Source organism: Hyperolius riggenbachi, chromosome 2 (genome assembly GCF_040937935.1).
Source record: "Hyperolius riggenbachi isolate aHypRig1 chromosome 2, aHypRig1.pri, whole genome shotgun sequence".
Lineage (NCBI taxonomy): Eukaryota > Metazoa > Chordata > Amphibia > Anura > Hyperoliidae > Hyperolius > Hyperolius riggenbachi.
The window spans coordinates 154,878,058-154,891,205 of record NC_090647.1 but is presented as its reverse complement, the minus strand read 5'-3'; the positions used below and the strand labels follow the sequence as shown (position 1 = coordinate 154,891,205).

At 60.6% G+C, this 13,148-nt stretch overlaps 33 non-coding genes and 32 pseudogenes across 33 annotated transcripts; all 65 read right to left on the bottom strand.

Annotated features, from left to right (window-relative positions):
• Nucleotides 1-43: 43 nt before the first annotated feature.
• Nucleotides 44-162, bottom strand: LOC137558442 (5S ribosomal RNA; annotated as a pseudogene).
• Nucleotides 163-245: 83 nt separating this feature from the next.
• LOC137550715 (5S ribosomal RNA) lies at nt 246-364 on the bottom strand (annotated as a pseudogene).
• An 83-nt stretch (nt 365-447) lies between these two features.
• LOC137555724 (5S ribosomal RNA) lies at nt 448-566 on the bottom strand. The gene has a single exon (XR_011028395.1). It is a non-coding gene; the product is annotated as a 5S ribosomal RNA (ribosomal RNA).
• Nucleotides 567-649: 83 nt separating this feature from the next.
• LOC137558397 (5S ribosomal RNA) lies at nt 650-768 on the bottom strand (annotated as a pseudogene).
• Nucleotides 769-851: 83 nt separating this feature from the next.
• Nucleotides 852-970, bottom strand: LOC137555723 (5S ribosomal RNA). Its single transcript, XR_011028394.1, has one exon. It is a non-coding gene; the product is annotated as a 5S ribosomal RNA (ribosomal RNA).
• Nucleotides 971-1,053: 83 nt separating this feature from the next.
• On the bottom strand, nt 1,054-1,172 carry LOC137555722 (5S ribosomal RNA). Its single transcript, XR_011028393.1, has one exon. It is a non-coding gene; the product is annotated as a 5S ribosomal RNA (ribosomal RNA).
• Nucleotides 1,173-1,255: 83 nt separating this feature from the next.
• LOC137555721 (5S ribosomal RNA) lies at nt 1,256-1,374 on the bottom strand. Its single transcript, XR_011028392.1, has one exon. It is a non-coding gene; the product is annotated as a 5S ribosomal RNA (ribosomal RNA).
• Nucleotides 1,375-1,457: 83 nt separating this feature from the next.
• LOC137557401 (5S ribosomal RNA) lies at nt 1,458-1,576 on the bottom strand (annotated as a pseudogene).
• Nucleotides 1,577-1,659: 83 nt separating this feature from the next.
• LOC137549234 (5S ribosomal RNA) lies at nt 1,660-1,778 on the bottom strand (annotated as a pseudogene).
• Nucleotides 1,779-1,861: 83 nt separating this feature from the next.
• Nucleotides 1,862-1,980, bottom strand: LOC137555720 (5S ribosomal RNA). The gene has a single exon (XR_011028391.1). It is a non-coding gene; the product is annotated as a 5S ribosomal RNA (ribosomal RNA).
• An 83-nt stretch (nt 1,981-2,063) lies between these two features.
• On the bottom strand, nt 2,064-2,182 carry LOC137559368 (5S ribosomal RNA; annotated as a pseudogene).
• An 84-nt stretch (nt 2,183-2,266) lies between these two features.
• Nucleotides 2,267-2,385, bottom strand: LOC137555719 (5S ribosomal RNA). The gene has a single exon (XR_011028390.1). It is a non-coding gene; the product is annotated as a 5S ribosomal RNA (ribosomal RNA).
• An 83-nt stretch (nt 2,386-2,468) lies between these two features.
• LOC137555717 (5S ribosomal RNA) lies at nt 2,469-2,587 on the bottom strand. Its single transcript, XR_011028388.1, has one exon. It is a non-coding gene; the product is annotated as a 5S ribosomal RNA (ribosomal RNA).
• An 82-nt stretch (nt 2,588-2,669) lies between these two features.
• On the bottom strand, nt 2,670-2,788 carry LOC137558956 (5S ribosomal RNA; annotated as a pseudogene).
• An 83-nt stretch (nt 2,789-2,871) lies between these two features.
• Nucleotides 2,872-2,990, bottom strand: LOC137555716 (5S ribosomal RNA). The gene has a single exon (XR_011028387.1). It is a non-coding gene; the product is annotated as a 5S ribosomal RNA (ribosomal RNA).
• Nucleotides 2,991-3,074: 84 nt separating this feature from the next.
• LOC137556976 (5S ribosomal RNA) lies at nt 3,075-3,193 on the bottom strand (annotated as a pseudogene).
• Nucleotides 3,194-3,276: 83 nt separating this feature from the next.
• On the bottom strand, nt 3,277-3,395 carry LOC137557399 (5S ribosomal RNA; annotated as a pseudogene).
• An 83-nt stretch (nt 3,396-3,478) lies between these two features.
• LOC137556655 (5S ribosomal RNA) lies at nt 3,479-3,597 on the bottom strand. Its single transcript, XR_011029296.1, has one exon. It is a non-coding gene; the product is annotated as a 5S ribosomal RNA (ribosomal RNA).
• Nucleotides 3,598-3,680: 83 nt separating this feature from the next.
• On the bottom strand, nt 3,681-3,799 carry LOC137549042 (5S ribosomal RNA; annotated as a pseudogene).
• An 83-nt stretch (nt 3,800-3,882) lies between these two features.
• On the bottom strand, nt 3,883-4,001 carry LOC137548648 (5S ribosomal RNA; annotated as a pseudogene).
• An 83-nt stretch (nt 4,002-4,084) lies between these two features.
• Nucleotides 4,085-4,203, bottom strand: LOC137555715 (5S ribosomal RNA). The gene has a single exon (XR_011028386.1). It is a non-coding gene; the product is annotated as a 5S ribosomal RNA (ribosomal RNA).
• An 83-nt stretch (nt 4,204-4,286) lies between these two features.
• Nucleotides 4,287-4,405, bottom strand: LOC137555714 (5S ribosomal RNA). The gene has a single exon (XR_011028385.1). It is a non-coding gene; the product is annotated as a 5S ribosomal RNA (ribosomal RNA).
• Nucleotides 4,406-4,488: 83 nt separating this feature from the next.
• Nucleotides 4,489-4,607, bottom strand: LOC137557235 (5S ribosomal RNA; annotated as a pseudogene).
• Nucleotides 4,608-4,690: 83 nt separating this feature from the next.
• On the bottom strand, nt 4,691-4,809 carry LOC137559110 (5S ribosomal RNA; annotated as a pseudogene).
• An 83-nt stretch (nt 4,810-4,892) lies between these two features.
• LOC137552133 (5S ribosomal RNA) lies at nt 4,893-5,011 on the bottom strand (annotated as a pseudogene).
• Nucleotides 5,012-5,094: 83 nt separating this feature from the next.
• LOC137555713 (5S ribosomal RNA) lies at nt 5,095-5,213 on the bottom strand. Its single transcript, XR_011028384.1, has one exon. It is a non-coding gene; the product is annotated as a 5S ribosomal RNA (ribosomal RNA).
• Nucleotides 5,214-5,296: 83 nt separating this feature from the next.
• On the bottom strand, nt 5,297-5,415 carry LOC137555710 (5S ribosomal RNA). The gene has a single exon (XR_011028383.1). It is a non-coding gene; the product is annotated as a 5S ribosomal RNA (ribosomal RNA).
• Nucleotides 5,416-5,498: 83 nt separating this feature from the next.
• On the bottom strand, nt 5,499-5,617 carry LOC137558678 (5S ribosomal RNA; annotated as a pseudogene).
• Nucleotides 5,618-5,700: 83 nt separating this feature from the next.
• Nucleotides 5,701-5,819, bottom strand: LOC137549233 (5S ribosomal RNA; annotated as a pseudogene).
• An 84-nt stretch (nt 5,820-5,903) lies between these two features.
• LOC137555709 (5S ribosomal RNA) lies at nt 5,904-6,022 on the bottom strand. Its single transcript, XR_011028382.1, has one exon. It is a non-coding gene; the product is annotated as a 5S ribosomal RNA (ribosomal RNA).
• Nucleotides 6,023-6,105: 83 nt separating this feature from the next.
• On the bottom strand, nt 6,106-6,224 carry LOC137559366 (5S ribosomal RNA; annotated as a pseudogene).
• An 83-nt stretch (nt 6,225-6,307) lies between these two features.
• On the bottom strand, nt 6,308-6,426 carry LOC137555708 (5S ribosomal RNA). The gene has a single exon (XR_011028381.1). It is a non-coding gene; the product is annotated as a 5S ribosomal RNA (ribosomal RNA).
• An 83-nt stretch (nt 6,427-6,509) lies between these two features.
• On the bottom strand, nt 6,510-6,628 carry LOC137555707 (5S ribosomal RNA). Its single transcript, XR_011028380.1, has one exon. It is a non-coding gene; the product is annotated as a 5S ribosomal RNA (ribosomal RNA).
• Nucleotides 6,629-6,711: 83 nt separating this feature from the next.
• Nucleotides 6,712-6,830, bottom strand: LOC137555706 (5S ribosomal RNA). Its single transcript, XR_011028379.1, has one exon. It is a non-coding gene; the product is annotated as a 5S ribosomal RNA (ribosomal RNA).
• An 83-nt stretch (nt 6,831-6,913) lies between these two features.
• LOC137558676 (5S ribosomal RNA) lies at nt 6,914-7,032 on the bottom strand (annotated as a pseudogene).
• Nucleotides 7,033-7,115: 83 nt separating this feature from the next.
• LOC137549232 (5S ribosomal RNA) lies at nt 7,116-7,234 on the bottom strand (annotated as a pseudogene).
• Nucleotides 7,235-7,317: 83 nt separating this feature from the next.
• On the bottom strand, nt 7,318-7,436 carry LOC137555704 (5S ribosomal RNA). Its single transcript, XR_011028377.1, has one exon. It is a non-coding gene; the product is annotated as a 5S ribosomal RNA (ribosomal RNA).
• Nucleotides 7,437-7,519: 83 nt separating this feature from the next.
• On the bottom strand, nt 7,520-7,638 carry LOC137559365 (5S ribosomal RNA; annotated as a pseudogene).
• Nucleotides 7,639-7,721: 83 nt separating this feature from the next.
• Nucleotides 7,722-7,840, bottom strand: LOC137555703 (5S ribosomal RNA). The gene has a single exon (XR_011028376.1). It is a non-coding gene; the product is annotated as a 5S ribosomal RNA (ribosomal RNA).
• An 83-nt stretch (nt 7,841-7,923) lies between these two features.
• On the bottom strand, nt 7,924-8,042 carry LOC137557398 (5S ribosomal RNA; annotated as a pseudogene).
• An 83-nt stretch (nt 8,043-8,125) lies between these two features.
• LOC137558955 (5S ribosomal RNA) lies at nt 8,126-8,244 on the bottom strand (annotated as a pseudogene).
• An 84-nt stretch (nt 8,245-8,328) lies between these two features.
• On the bottom strand, nt 8,329-8,447 carry LOC137555702 (5S ribosomal RNA). The gene has a single exon (XR_011028375.1). It is a non-coding gene; the product is annotated as a 5S ribosomal RNA (ribosomal RNA).
• Nucleotides 8,448-8,531: 84 nt separating this feature from the next.
• On the bottom strand, nt 8,532-8,650 carry LOC137555701 (5S ribosomal RNA). Its single transcript, XR_011028374.1, has one exon. It is a non-coding gene; the product is annotated as a 5S ribosomal RNA (ribosomal RNA).
• Nucleotides 8,651-8,733: 83 nt separating this feature from the next.
• On the bottom strand, nt 8,734-8,852 carry LOC137549381 (5S ribosomal RNA; annotated as a pseudogene).
• Nucleotides 8,853-8,935: 83 nt separating this feature from the next.
• Nucleotides 8,936-9,054, bottom strand: LOC137555699 (5S ribosomal RNA). The gene has a single exon (XR_011028373.1). It is a non-coding gene; the product is annotated as a 5S ribosomal RNA (ribosomal RNA).
• Nucleotides 9,055-9,137: 83 nt separating this feature from the next.
• LOC137555698 (5S ribosomal RNA) lies at nt 9,138-9,256 on the bottom strand. Its single transcript, XR_011028372.1, has one exon. It is a non-coding gene; the product is annotated as a 5S ribosomal RNA (ribosomal RNA).
• An 83-nt stretch (nt 9,257-9,339) lies between these two features.
• On the bottom strand, nt 9,340-9,458 carry LOC137557397 (5S ribosomal RNA; annotated as a pseudogene).
• Nucleotides 9,459-9,542: 84 nt separating this feature from the next.
• On the bottom strand, nt 9,543-9,661 carry LOC137547911 (5S ribosomal RNA; annotated as a pseudogene).
• Nucleotides 9,662-9,744: 83 nt separating this feature from the next.
• On the bottom strand, nt 9,745-9,863 carry LOC137549231 (5S ribosomal RNA; annotated as a pseudogene).
• An 83-nt stretch (nt 9,864-9,946) lies between these two features.
• Nucleotides 9,947-10,065, bottom strand: LOC137548647 (5S ribosomal RNA; annotated as a pseudogene).
• Nucleotides 10,066-10,149: 84 nt separating this feature from the next.
• LOC137555697 (5S ribosomal RNA) lies at nt 10,150-10,268 on the bottom strand. Its single transcript, XR_011028371.1, has one exon. It is a non-coding gene; the product is annotated as a 5S ribosomal RNA (ribosomal RNA).
• An 84-nt stretch (nt 10,269-10,352) lies between these two features.
• Nucleotides 10,353-10,471, bottom strand: LOC137555696 (5S ribosomal RNA). Its single transcript, XR_011028370.1, has one exon. It is a non-coding gene; the product is annotated as a 5S ribosomal RNA (ribosomal RNA).
• An 84-nt stretch (nt 10,472-10,555) lies between these two features.
• On the bottom strand, nt 10,556-10,674 carry LOC137555695 (5S ribosomal RNA). Its single transcript, XR_011028369.1, has one exon. It is a non-coding gene; the product is annotated as a 5S ribosomal RNA (ribosomal RNA).
• Nucleotides 10,675-10,757: 83 nt separating this feature from the next.
• Nucleotides 10,758-10,876, bottom strand: LOC137555694 (5S ribosomal RNA). Its single transcript, XR_011028368.1, has one exon. It is a non-coding gene; the product is annotated as a 5S ribosomal RNA (ribosomal RNA).
• An 83-nt stretch (nt 10,877-10,959) lies between these two features.
• On the bottom strand, nt 10,960-11,078 carry LOC137548773 (5S ribosomal RNA). Its single transcript, XR_011026743.1, has one exon. It is a non-coding gene; the product is annotated as a 5S ribosomal RNA (ribosomal RNA).
• Nucleotides 11,079-11,161: 83 nt separating this feature from the next.
• On the bottom strand, nt 11,162-11,280 carry LOC137555692 (5S ribosomal RNA). The gene has a single exon (XR_011028366.1). It is a non-coding gene; the product is annotated as a 5S ribosomal RNA (ribosomal RNA).
• An 83-nt stretch (nt 11,281-11,363) lies between these two features.
• On the bottom strand, nt 11,364-11,482 carry LOC137558953 (5S ribosomal RNA; annotated as a pseudogene).
• Nucleotides 11,483-11,565: 83 nt separating this feature from the next.
• Nucleotides 11,566-11,684, bottom strand: LOC137555691 (5S ribosomal RNA). The gene has a single exon (XR_011028365.1). It is a non-coding gene; the product is annotated as a 5S ribosomal RNA (ribosomal RNA).
• An 83-nt stretch (nt 11,685-11,767) lies between these two features.
• On the bottom strand, nt 11,768-11,886 carry LOC137555690 (5S ribosomal RNA). The gene has a single exon (XR_011028364.1). It is a non-coding gene; the product is annotated as a 5S ribosomal RNA (ribosomal RNA).
• Nucleotides 11,887-11,969: 83 nt separating this feature from the next.
• Nucleotides 11,970-12,088, bottom strand: LOC137549380 (5S ribosomal RNA; annotated as a pseudogene).
• An 83-nt stretch (nt 12,089-12,171) lies between these two features.
• On the bottom strand, nt 12,172-12,290 carry LOC137555689 (5S ribosomal RNA). Its single transcript, XR_011028363.1, has one exon. It is a non-coding gene; the product is annotated as a 5S ribosomal RNA (ribosomal RNA).
• An 83-nt stretch (nt 12,291-12,373) lies between these two features.
• Nucleotides 12,374-12,492, bottom strand: LOC137557859 (5S ribosomal RNA). The gene has a single exon (XR_011029633.1). It is a non-coding gene; the product is annotated as a 5S ribosomal RNA (ribosomal RNA).
• An 83-nt stretch (nt 12,493-12,575) lies between these two features.
• LOC137557396 (5S ribosomal RNA) lies at nt 12,576-12,694 on the bottom strand (annotated as a pseudogene).
• Nucleotides 12,695-12,777: 83 nt separating this feature from the next.
• On the bottom strand, nt 12,778-12,896 carry LOC137547910 (5S ribosomal RNA; annotated as a pseudogene).
• Nucleotides 12,897-12,979: 83 nt separating this feature from the next.
• On the bottom strand, nt 12,980-13,098 carry LOC137549230 (5S ribosomal RNA; annotated as a pseudogene).
• Nucleotides 13,099-13,148: the final 50 nt, after the last annotated feature.

The window sequence follows — 13,148 nt, the reverse complement described above, 5'->3', positions numbered from 1 at the left end:
TCCCACGCGTGCTCATAGCCATTGGGCCTCAAACCCAAAAAAACACCTGCAGCACCTGGGGTTCACAGCCGGTCTCCCATGCAGCTACTAACCAGGTCTGAAGCCGCTTAGCTTCCGCGATCTGATGAGAGCGGGCGCTTTCGGCTTAGTGTGGCCGCAGGCAAACTCCAAGGCGCCGTTTCGGCGCCTTGAAGGTGAGGCTTCAGACGCGTGCTCATAGCCATTGGGCCTCAAACCCAAAAAAACGCCTGCAGCACCTGGGGTTCACAGTCGGTCTCCCATGCAGCTACTAACCAGGCCTGAAGCCGCTTAGCTTCCACGATCTGACAAGAGCGGGCGCTTTCAGCTTAGTGTGGCCGCAGGCAAACTCCAAGGCGCCGTTTCGGCGCCTTGAAGGTGAGGCTTCCCACGCGTGCTCATAGCCATTGGGCCTCAAACCCAAAAAACCGCCTGCAGCACCTGGGGTTCACAGCCGGTCTCCCATGCAGCTACTAACCAGGCCTGAAGCCGCTTAGCTTCCGCGATCTGACGAGAGCGGGCGCTTTCGGCTTAGTGTGGCCGCAGGCAAACTCCAAGGCGCCGTTTCGGCGCCTTGAAGGTGAGGCTTCCCACGCGTGCTCATAGCCATTGGGCCTCAAACCCAAAAAACCGCCTGCAGCACCTGGGGTTCACAGCCAGTCTCCCATGCAGCTACTAACCAGGCCTGAAGCCGCTTAGCTTCCGCGATCTGACGAGAGCGGGCGCTTTCGGCTTAGTGTGGCCGCAGGCAAACTCCAAGGCGCCGTTTCGGCGCCTTGAAGGTGAGGCTTCCCACGCGTGCTCATAGCCATTGGGCCTCAAACCCAAAAAAACGCCTGCAGCACCTGGGGTTCACAGCCGGTCTCCCATGCAGCTACTAACCAGGCCTGAAGCCGCTTAGCTTCCGCGATCTGACGAGAGCGGGCGCTTTCGGCTTAGTGTGGCCGCAGGCAAACTCCAAGGCGCCGTTTCGGCGCCTTGAAGGTGAGGCTTCCCACGCGTGCTCATAGCCATTGGGCCTCAAACCCAAAAAAACGCCTGCAGCACCTGGGGTTCACAGCCGGTCTCCCATGCAGCTACTAACCAGGCCTGAAGCCGCTTAGCTTCCGCGATCTGACGAGAGCGGGCGCTTTCGGCTTAGTGTGGCCGCAGGCAAACTCCAAGGCGCCGTTCCGGCGCCTTGAAGGTGAGGCTTCCCACGCGTGCTCATAGCCATTGGGCCTCAAACCCAAAAATACGCCTGCAGCACCTGGGGTTCACAGCCGGTCTCCCATGCAGCTACTAACCAGGCCTGAAGCCGCTTAGCTTCCGCGATCTGACGAGAGCGGGCGCTTTCGGCTTAGTGTGGCCGCAGGCAAACTCCAAGGCGCCTTTGCGGCGCCTTGAAGGTGAGGCTTCCCACGCGTGCTCATAGCCATTGGGCCTCAAACCCAAAAAAACACCTGCAGCACCTGGGGTTCACAGCCGGTCTCCCATGCAGCTACTAACCAGGCCTGAAGCCGCTTAGCTTCCGCGATCTGACGAGAGCGGGCGCTTTCGGCTTAGTGTGGCCGCAGGCAAACTCCAAGGCGCCGTTTCGGCGCCTTGAAGGTGAGGCTTCCCACGCGTGCTCATAGCCATTGGGCCTCAAACCCAAAAAAACACCTGCAGCACCTGGGGTTCACAGCCGGTCTCCCATGCAGCTACTAACCAGGCCTGAAGCCGCTTAGCTTCCGCGATCTGACGAGAGCCGGCGCTTTCGGCTTAGTGTGGCCGCAGGCAAACTCCAAGGCGCCGTTTCGGCGCCTTGAAGGTGAGGCTTCCCACGCGTGCTCATAGCCATTGGGCCTCAAACCCAAAAAAACGCCTGCAGCACCTGGGGTTCACAGCCGGTCTCCCATGCAGCTACTAACCAGGCCTGAAGCCGCTTAGCTTCCGCGATCTGACGAGAGCGGGCGCTTTCGGCTTAGTGTGGCCGCAGGCAAACTCCAAGGCGCCGTTTCGGCGCCTTGAAGGTGAGGCTTCCCACGCGTGCTCATAGCCATTGGGCCTCAAACCCAAAAAAACGCCTGCAGCACCTGGGGTTCACAGCCGGTCTCCCATGCAGCTACTAACCAGGCCTGAAGCCGCTTAGCTTCCGCGATCTGACGAGAGCGGGCGCTTTCGGCTTTGTGTGGCCGCAGGCAAACTCGAAGGCGCCGTTCCGGCGCCTTGAAGGTGAGGCTTCCCACGCGTGCTCATAGCCATTGGGCCTCAAACCCAAAAAAAACGCCTGCAGCACCTGGGGTTCACAGCCGGTCTCCCATGCAGCTACTAACCAGGCCTGAAGCCGCTTAGCTTCCGCGATCTGACGAGAGCGGGCGCTTTCGGCTTAGTGTGGCCGCAGGCAAACTCCAAGGCGCCGTTTCGGCGCCTTGAAGGTGAGGCTTCCCACGCGTGCTCATAGCCATTGGGCCTCAAACCCAAAAAAACGCCTGCAGCACCTGGGGTTCACAGCCGGTCTCCCATGCAGCTACTAACCAGGCCTGAAGCCGCTTAGCTTCCGCGATCTGACGAGAGCGGGCGCTTTCGGCTTAGTGTGGCCGCAGGCAAACTCCAAGGCGCCGTTTCGGCGCCTTGAAGGTGAGGCTTCCCACGCGTGCTCACAGCCATTGGGCCTCAAACCCAAAAAACGCCTGCAGCACCTGGGGTTCACAGCCGGTCTCCCATGCAGCTACTAACCAGGCCTGAAGCCGCTTAGCTTCCGCGATCTGACGAGAGCGGGCGCTTTTGGCTTAGTGTGGCCGCAGGCAAACTCCAAGGCGCCGTTTCGGCGCCTTGAAGGTGAGGCTTCCCACGCGTGCTCATAGCCATTGGGCCTCAAACCCAAAAAAACGCCTGCAGCACCTGGGGTTCACAGCCGGTCTCCCATGCAGCTACTAACCAGGCCTGAAGCCGCTTAGCTTCCGCGATCTGACGAGAGCGGGCGCTTTCGGCTTAGTGTGGCCGCAGGCAAACTCCAAGGCGCCGTTTCGGCGCCTTGAAGGTGAGGCTTCCCACGCGTCCTCACAGCCATTGGGCCTCAAACCCAAAAAAAACGCCTGCAGCACCTGGGGTTCACAGCCGGTCTCCCATGCAGCTACTAACCAGGCCTGAAGCCGCTTAGCTTCCGCGATCTGACGAGAGCGGGCGCTTTCGGCTTAGTGTGGCCACAGGCAAACTCCAAGGCGCCGTTTCGGCGCCTTGAAGGTGAGGCTTCCCACGCGTGCTCATAGCCATTGGGCCTCAAACCCAAAAAAACACCTGCAGCACCTGGGGTTCACAGCCGGTCTCCCATGCAGCTACTAACCAGGCCTGAAGCCGCTTAGCTTCCGCGATCTGACGAGAGCGGGCGCTTTCGGCTTAGTGTGGCCGCAGGCAAACTCCAAGGCGCCGTTTGGGCGCCTTGAAGGTGAGGCTTCCCACGCGTGCTCATAGCCATTGGGCCTCAAACCCAAAAAAACGCCTGCAGCACCTGGGGTTAACAGCCGGTCTCCCATGCAGCTACTAACCAGGCCTGAAGCCGCTTAGCTTCCGCGATCTGACGAGAGCGGGCGCTTTCGGCTTAGTGTGGCCGCAGGCAAACTCCAAGGCGCCGTTTCGGCGCCTTGAAGGTGAGGCTTCCCACGCGTGCTCATAGCCATTGGGCCTCAAACCCAAAAAAACGCCTGCAGCACCTGGGGTTCACAGCCGGTCTCCCATGCAGCTACTAACCAGGCCTGAAGCCGCTTAGCTTCCGCGATCTGACGAGAGCCGGCGCTTTCGGCTTAGTGTAGCCGCAGGCAAACTCCAAGGCGCCGTTTCGGCGCCTTGAAGGTGAGGCTTCCCACGCGTGCTCATAGCCATTGGGCCTCAAACCCAAAAAAACGCCTGCAGCACCTGGGGTTCACAGCCAGTCTCCCATGCAGCTACTAACCAGGCCTGAAGCCGCTTAGCTTTCGCGATCTGACGAGAGCGGGCGCTTTCGGCTTAGTGTGGCCGCAGGCAAACTCCAAGGCGCCGTTTCGGCGCCTTGAAGGTGAGGCTTCCCACGCGTGCTCATAGCCATTGGGCCTCAAACCCAAAAAAACGCCTGCAGCACCTGGGGTTCACAGCCGGTCTCCCATGCAGCTACTAACCAGGCCTGAAGCCGCTTAGCTTCCGCGATCTGACGAGAGCGGGCGCTTTCGGCTTAGTGTGGCCGCAGGCAAACTCCAAAGCGCCGTTTCGGCGCCTTGAAGGTGAGGCTTCCCACGCGTGCTCATAGCCATTGGGCCTCAAACCCAAAAAAACGCCTGCAGCACCTGGGGTTCACAGCCGGTCTCCCATGCAGCTACTAACCAGGCCTGAAGCCGCTTAGCTTCCGCGATCTGACGAGAGCGGGCGCTTTCGGCTTAGTGTGGCCGCAGGCAAACTCCAAGGCGCCGTTTCGGCGCCTTGAAGGTGAGGCTTCCCACGCGTGCTCATAGCCATTGGGCCTCAAACCCAAAAAAACGCCTGCAGTACCTGGGGTTCACAAACGGTCTCCCATGCAGCTACTAACCAGGCCTGAAGCCGCTTAGCTTCCGCGATCTGACGAGAGCGGGCGCTTTCGGCTTAGTGTGGCCGCAGGCAAACTCCAAGGCGCCGTTTCGGCGCCATGAAGGTGAGGCTTCCCACGCGTGCTCATAGCCATTGGGCCTCAAACCCAAAAAAACGCCTGCAGCACCTGGGGTTCACAGCCGGTCTCCCATGCAGCTACTAACCAGGCCTGAAGCCGCTTAGCTTCCGCGATTTGATGAGAGCGGGCGCTTTCGGCTTAGTGTGGCCGCAGGCAAACTCCAAGGCGCCGTTTCGGCGCCTTGAAGGTGAGGCTTCCCACGCGTGCTCATAGCCATTGGGCCTCAAACCCAAAAAAACGCCTGCAGCACCTGGGGTTCACAGCCGGTCTCCCATGCAGCTACTAACCAGGCCTGAAGCTGCTTAGCTTCCAGGATCTGACGAGAGCGGGCGCTTTCGGCTTAGTGTGGCCGCAGGCAAACTCCAAGGCGCCGTTCCGGCGCCTTGAAGGTGAGGCTTCCCACGCGTGCTCATAGCCATTGGGCCTCAAACCCAAAAAAACGCCTGCAGCACCTGGGGTTCACAGCCGGTCTCCCATGCAGCTACTAACCAGGCCTGAAGCCGCTTAGCTTCCGCGATCTGACGAGAGCGGGCGCTTTCGGCTTAGTGTGGCCGCAGGCAAACTCCAAGGCGCCGTTTCGGCGCCTTGAAGGTGAGGCTTCCCACGCGTGCTCATAGCCATTGGGCCTCAAACCCAAAAAAACGCCTGCAGCACCTGGGGTTCACAGCCGGTCTCCCATGCAGCTACTAACCAGGCCTGAAGCCGCTTAGCTTCCGCGATCTGACGAGAGCGGGCGCTTTCGGCTTAGTGTGGCCGCAGGCAAACTCCAAGGCGCCGTTTCGGCGCCTTGAAGGTGAGGCTTCCCACGCGTGCTCATAGCCATTGGGCCTCAAACCCAAAAAAACGCCTGCAGCACCTGGGGTTCACAGCCGGTCTCCCATGCAGCTACTAACCAGGCCTGAAGCCGCTTAGCTTCCACGATCTGACGAGAGCGGGCGCTTTCGGCTTAGTGTGGCCGCAGGCAAACTCCAAGGCGCCGTTTCGGCGCCTTGAAGGTGAGGCTTCCCACGCGTGCTCATAGCCATTGGGCCTCAAACCCAAAAAAACACCTGCAGCACCTGGGGTTCACAGCCGGTCTCCCATGCAGCTACTAACCAGGCCTGAAGCCGCTTAGCTTCCGCGATCTGACGAGAGCCGGCGCTTTCGGCTTAGTGTGGCCGCAGGCAAACTCCAAGGCGCCGTTTCGGCGCCTTGAAGGTGAGGCTTCCCACGCGTGCTCATAGCCATTGGGCCTCAAACCCAAAAAAAACGCCTGCAGCACCTGGGGTTCACAGCCGGTCTCCCATGCAGCTACTAACCAGGCCTGAAGCCGCTTAGCTTCCGCGATCTGACGAGAGCGGGCGCTTTCGGCTTAGTGTGGCCGCAGGCAAACTCCAAGGCGCCGTTTCGGCGCCTTGAAGGTGAGGCTTCCCACGCGTGCTCATAGCCATTGGGCCTCAAACCCAAAAAAACGCCTGCAGCACCTGGGGTTCACAGCCGGTCTCCCATGCAGCTACTAACCAGGCCTGAAGCCGCTTAGCTTCCGCGATCTGACGAGAGCGGGCGCTTTCGGCTTTGTGTGGCCGCAGGCAAACTCGAAGGCGCCGTTCCGGCGCCTTGAAGGTGAGGCTTCCCACGCGTGCTCATAGCCATTGGGCCTCAAACCCAAAAAAACGCCTGCAGCACCTGGGGTTCACAGCCGGTCTCCCATGCAGCTACTAACCAGGCCTGAAGCCGCTTAGCTTCCGCGATCTGACGAGAGCGGGCGCTTTCGGCTTAGTGTGGCCGCAGGCAAACTCCAAGGCGCCGTTTCGGCGCCTTGAAGGTGAGGCTTCCCACGCGTGCTCATAGCCATTGGGCCTCAAACCCAAAAAAACGCCTGCAGCACCTGGGGTTCACAGCCGGTCTCCCATGCAGCTACTAACCAGGCCTGAAGCCGCTTAGCTTCCGCGATCTGACGAGAGCGGGCGCTTTCGGCTTAGTGTGGCCGCAGGCAAACTCCAAGGCGCCGTTTCGGCGCCTTGAAGGTGAGGCTTCCCACGCGTGCTCATAGCCATTGGGCCTCAAACCCAAAAAAACGCCTGCAGCACCTGGGGTTCACAGCCGGTCTCCCATGCAGCTACTAACCAGGCCTGAAGCCGCTTAGCTTCCGCGATCTGACGAGAGCGGGCGCTTTCGGCTTAGTGTGGCCGCAGGCAAACTCCAAGGCGCCGTTTCGGCGCCTTGAAGGTGAGGCTTCCCACGCGTGCTCATAGCCATTGGGCCTCAAACCCAAAAAAACGCCTGCAGCACCTGGGGTTCACAGCCGGTCTCCCATGCAGCTACTAACCAGGCCTGAAGCCGCTTAGCTTCCACGATCTGACGAGAGCGGGCGCTTTCGGCTTAGTGTGGCCGCAGGCAAACTCCAAGGCGCCGTTTCGGCGCCTTGAAGGTGAGGCTTCCCACGCGTGCTCATAGCCATTGGGCCTCAAACCCAAAAAAACACCTGCAGCACCTGGGGTTCACAGCCGGTCTCCCATGCAGCTACTAACCAGGCCTGAAGCCGCTTAGCTTCCGCGATCTGACGAGAGCCGGCGCTTTCGGCTTAGTGTGGCCGCAGGCAAACTCCAAGGCGCCGTTTCGGCGCCTTGAAGGTGAGGCTTCCCACGCGTGCTCATAGCCATTGGGCCTCAAACCCAAAAAAACGCCTGCAGCACCTGGGGTTCACAGCCGGTCTCCCATGCAGCTACTAACCAGGCCTGAAGCCGCTTAGCTTCCGCGATCTGACGAGAGCGGGCGCTTTCGGCTTAGTGTGGCCGCAGGCAAACTCCAAGGCGCCGTTTCGGCGCCTTGAAGGTGAGGCTTCCCACGCGTGCTCATAGCCATTGGGCCTCAAACCCAAAAAAACGCCTGCAGCACCTGGGGTTCACAGCCGGTCTCCCATGCAGCTACTAACCAGGCCTGAAGCCGCTTAGCTTCCGCGATCTGACGAGAGCGGGCGCTTTCGGCTTTGTGTGGCCGCAGGCAAACTCGAAGGCGCCGTTCCGGCGCCTTGAAGGTGAGGCTTCCCACGCGTGCTCATAGCCATTGGGCCTCAAACCCAAAAAAACGCCTGCAGCACCTGGGGTTCACAGCCGGTCTCCCATGCAGCTACTAACCAGGCCTGAAGCCGCTTAGCTTCCGCGATCTGACGAGAGCGGGCGCTTTCGGCTTAGTGTGGCCGCAGGCAAACTCCAAGGCGCCGTTTCGGCGCCTTGAAGGTGAGGCTTCCCACGCGTGCTCATAGCCATTGGGCCTCAAACCCAAAAAAACACCTGCAGCACCTGGGGTTCACAGCCGGTCTCCCATGCAGCTACTAACCAGGCCTGAAGCCGCTTAGCTTCCGCGATCTGACGAGAGCGGGCGCTTTCGGCTTAGTGTGGCCGCAGGCAAACTCCAAGGCGCCGTTTCGGCGCCTTGAAGGTGAGGCTTCCCACGCGTGCTCACAGCCATTGGGCCTCAAACCCAAAAAAACGCCTGCAGCACCTGGGGTTCACAGCCGGTCTCCCATGCAGCTACTAACCAGGCCTGAAGCCGCTTAGCTTCCGCGATCTGACGAGAGCGGGCGCTTTTGGCTTAGTGTGGCCGCAGGCAAACTCCAAGGCGCCGTTTCGGCGCCTTGAAGGTGAGGCTTCCCACGCGTGCTCATAGCCATTGGGCCTCAAACCCAAAAAAAACGCCTGCAGCACCTGGGGTTCACAGCCGGTCTCCCATGCAGCTACTAACCAGGCCTGAAGCCGCTTAGCTTCCGCGATCTGACGAGAGCGGGCGCTTTCGGCTTAGTGTGGCCGCAGGCAAACTCCAAGGCGCCGTTTCGGCGCCTTGAAGGTGAGGCTTCCCACGCGTGCTCATAGCCATTGGGCCTCAAACCCAAAAAAAACGCCTGCAGCACCTGGGGTTCACAGCCGGTCTCCCATGCAGCTACTAACCAGGCCTGAAGCCGCTTAGCTTCCGCGATCTGACGAGAGCGGGCGCTTTCGGCTTAGTGTGGCCGCAGGCAAACTCCAAGGCGCCGTTTCGGCGCCTTGAAGGTGAGGCTTCCCACGCGTGCTCACAGCCATTGGGCCTCAAACCCAAAAAAACGCCTGCAGCACCTGGGGTTCACAGCCGGTCTCCCATGCAGCTACTAACCAGGCCTGAAGCCGCTTAGCTTCCGCGATCTGACGAGAGCGGGCGCTTTTGGCTTAGTGTGGCCGCAGCCAAACTCCAAGGCGCCGTTTCGGCGCCTTGAAGGTGAGGCTTCCCACGCGTGCTCATAGCCATTGGGCCTCAAACCCCAAAAAACGCCTGCAGCACCTGGGGTTCACAGCCGGTCTCCCATGCAGCTACTAACCAGGCCTGAAGCCGCTTAGCTTCCGCGATCTGACGAGAGCGGGCGCTTTCGGCTTAGTGTGGCCGCAGGCAAACTCCAAGGCGCCGTTTCGGCGCCTTGAAGGTGAGGCTTCCCACGCGTGCTCACAGCCATTGGGCCTCAAACCCAAAAAAACGCCTGCAGCACCTGGGGTTCACAGCCGGTCTCCCATGCAGCTACTAACCAGGCCTGAAGCCGCTTAGCTTCCGCGATCTGACGAGAGCGGGCGCTTTCGGCTTAGTGTGGCCGCAGGCAAACTCCAAGGCGCCGTTTCGGCGCCTTGAAGGTGAGGCTTCCCACGCGTGCTCATAGCCATTGGGCCTCAAACCCAAAAAAACACCTGCAGCACCTGGGGTTCACAGCCGGTCTCCCATGCAGCTACTAACCAGGCCTGAAGCCGCTTAGCTTCCGCGATCTGACGAGAGCGGGCGCTTTCGGCTTAGTGTGGCCGCAGGCAAACTCCAAGGCGCCGTTTTGGCGCCTTGAAGGTGAGGCTTCCCACGCGTGCTCATAGCCATTGGGCCTCAAACCCAAAAAAAACGCCTGCAGCACCTGGGGTTAACAGCCGGTCTCCCATGCAGCTACTAACCAGGCCTGAAGCCGCTTAGCTTCTGCGATCTGACGAGAGCGGGCGCTTTCGGCTTAGTGTGGCCGCAGGCAAACTCCAAGGCGCCGTTTCGGCGCCTTGAAGGTGAGGCTTCCCACGCGTGCTCATAGCCATTGGGCCTCAAACCCAAAAAAACACCTGCAGCACCTGGGGTTCACAGCCGGTCTCCCATGCAGCTACTAACCAGGCCTGAAGCCGCTTAGCTTCCGCGATCTGACGAGAGCCGGCGCTTTCGGCTTAGTGTGGCCGCAGGCAAACTCCAAGGCGCCGTTTCGGCGCCTTGAAGGTGAGGCTTCCCACGCGTGCTCATAGCCATTGGGCCTCAAACCCAAAAAAACGCCTGCAGCACCTGGGGTTCACAGCCAGTCTCCCATGCAGCTACTAACCAGGCCTGAAGCCGCTTAGCTTTCGCGATCTGACGAGAGCGGGCGCTTTCGGCTTAGTGTGGCCGCAGGCAAACTCCAAGGCGCCGTTTCGGCGCCTTGAAGGTGAGGCTTCCCACGCGTGCTCATAGCCATTGGGCCTCAAACCCCAAAAAAACGCCTGCAGCACCTGGGGTTCACAGCCGGTCTCCCATGCAGCTACTAACCAGGCCTGAAGCCGCTTAGCTTCCGCGATCTGACGAGAGCGGGCGCTTTCGGCTTAGTGTGGCCGCAGGCAAACTCCAAGGCGCCGTTTCGGCGCCTTGAAGGTGAGGCTTCCCACGCGTGCTCATAGCCATTGGGCCTCAAACCCAAAAAAAACGCCTGCAGCACCTGGGGTTCACAGCCGGTCTCCCATGCAGCTACTAACCAGGCCTGAAGCCGCTTAGCTTCCGCGATCTGACGAGAGCGGGCGCTTTCGGCTTAGTGTGGCCGCAGGCAAACTCCAAAGCGCCGTTTCGGCGCCTTGAAGGTGAGGCTTCCCACGCGTGCTCATAGCCATTGGGCCTCAAACCCAAAAAAAACGCCTGCAGCACCTGGGGTTCACAGCCGGTCTCCCATGCAGCTACTAACCAGGCCTGAAGCCGCTTAGCTTCCGCGATCTGACGAGAGCGGGCGCTTTCGGCTTAGTGTGGCCGCAGGCAAACTCCAAGGCGCCGTTTCGGCGCCTTGAAGGTGAGGCTTCCCACGCGTGCTCATAGCCATTGGGCCTCAAACCCAAAAAAACGCCTGCAGCACCTGGGGTTCACAGCCGGTCTCCCATGCAGCTACTAACCAGGCCTGAAGCCGCTTAGCTTCCGCGATCTGACGAGAGCGGGCGCTTTCGGCTTAGTGTGGCCGCAGGCAAACTCCAAGGCGCCGTTCCGGCGCCTTGAAGGTGAGGCTTCCCACGCGTGCTCATAGCCATTGGGCCTCAAACCCAAAAAAATGCCTGCAGCACCTGGGGTTCACAGCCGGTCTCCCATGCAGCTACTAACCAGGCCTGAAGCCGCTTAGCTTCCGCGATCTGACGAGAGCGGGCGCTTTCGGCTTAGTGTGGCCGCAGGCAAACTCCAAGGCGCCGTTTCGGCGCCTTGAAGGTGAGGCTTCCCACGCGTGCTCATAGCCATTGGGCCTCAAACCCAAAAAAACGCCTGCAGCACCTGGGGTTCACAGCCGGTCTCCCATGCAGCTACTAACCAGGCCTGAAGCCGCTTAGCTTCCGCGATCTGACGAGAGCGGGCGCTTTCGGCTTAGTGTGGCCGCAGGCAAACTCCAAGGCGCCGTTTCGGCGCCTTGAAGGTGAGGCTTCCCACGCGTGCTCACAGCCATTGGGCCTCAAACCCAAAAAAACGCCTGCAGCACCTGGGGTTCACAGCCGGTCTCCCATGCAGCTACTAACCAGGCCTGAAGCCGCTTAGCTTCCGCGATCTGACGAGAGCGGGCGCTTTTGGCTTAGTGTGGCCGCAGGCAAACTCCAAGGCGCCGTTTCGGCGCCTTGAAGGTGAGGCTTCCCACGCGTGCTCATAGCCATTGGGCCTCAAACCCAAAAAAACGCCTGCAGCACCTGGGGTTCACAGCCGGTCTCCCATGCAGCTACTAACCAGGCCTGAAGCCGCTTAGCTTCCGCGATCTGACGAGAGCGGGCGCTTTCGGCTTAGTGTGGCCGCAGGCAAACTCCAAGGCGCCGTTTCGGCGCCTTGAAGGTGAGGCTTCCCACGCGTGCTCATAGCCATTGGGCCTCAAACCCAAAAAAACGCCTGCAGCACCTGGGGTTCACAGCCGGTCTCCCATGCAGCTACTAACCAGGCCTGAAGCCGCTTAGCTTCCGCGATCTGACGAGAGCGGGCGCTTTCGGCTTAGTGTGGCCGCAGGCAAACTCCAAGGCGCCGTTTCGGCGCCTTGAAGGTGAGGCTTCCCACGCGTGCTCACAGCCATTGGGCCTCAAACCCAAAAAAACGCCTGCAGCACCTGGGGTTCACAGCCGGTCTCCCATGCAGCTACTAACCAGGCCTGAAGCCGCTTAGCTTCCGCGATCTGACGAGAGCGGGCGCTTTTGGCTTAGTGTGGCCGCAGCCAAACTCCAAGGCGCCGTTTCGGCGCCTTGAAGGTGAGGCTTCCCACGCGTGCTCATAGCCATTGGGCCTCAAACCCCAAAAAACGCCTGCAGCACCTGGGGTTCACAGCCGGTCTCCCATGCAGCTACTAACCAGGCCTGAAGCCGCTTAGCTTCCGCGATCTGACGAGAGCGGGCGCTTTCGGCTTAGTGTGGCCGCAGGCAAACTCCAAGGCGCCGTTTCGGCGCCTTGAAGGTGAGGCTTCCCACGCGTGCTCACAGCCATTGGGCCTCAAACCCAAAAAAACGCCTGCAGCACCTGGGGTTCACAGCCGGTCTCCCATGCAACTACTAACCAGGCCTGAAGCCGCTTAGCTTCCGCGATCTGACGAGAGCGGGCGCTTTCGGCTTAGTGTGGCCGCAGGCAAACTCCAAGGCGCCGTTTCGGCGCCTTGAAGGTGAGGCTTCCCACGCGTGCTCATAGCCATTGGGCCTCAAACCCAAAAAAACACCTGCAGCACCTGGGGTTCACAGCCGGTCTCCCATGCAGCTACTAACCAGGCCTGAAGCCGCTTAGCTTCCGCGATCTGACGAGAGCGGGCGCTTTCGGCTTAGTGTGGCCGCAGGCAAACTCCAAGGCGCCGTTTTGGCGCCTTGAAGGTGAGGCTTCCCACGCGTGCTCATAGCCATTGGGCCTCAAACCCAAAAAAACGCCTGCAGCACCTGGGGTTAACAGCCGGTCTCCCATGCAGCTACTAACCAGGCCTGAAGCCGCTTAGCTTCTGCGATCTGACGAGAGCGGGCGCTTTCGGCTTAGTGTGGCCGCAGGCAAACTCCAAGGCGCCGTTTCGGCGCCTTGAAGGTGAGGCTTCCCACGCGTGCTCATAGCCATTGGGCCTCAAACCCAAAAAAACACCTGCAGCACCTGGGGTTCACAGCCGGTCTCCCATGCAGCTACTAACCAGGCCTGAAGCCGCTTAGCTTCCGCGATCTGACGAGAGCCGGCGCTTTCGGCTTAGTGTGGCCGCAGGCAAACTCCAAGGCGCCGTTTCGGCGCCTTGAAGGTGAGGCTTCCCACGCGT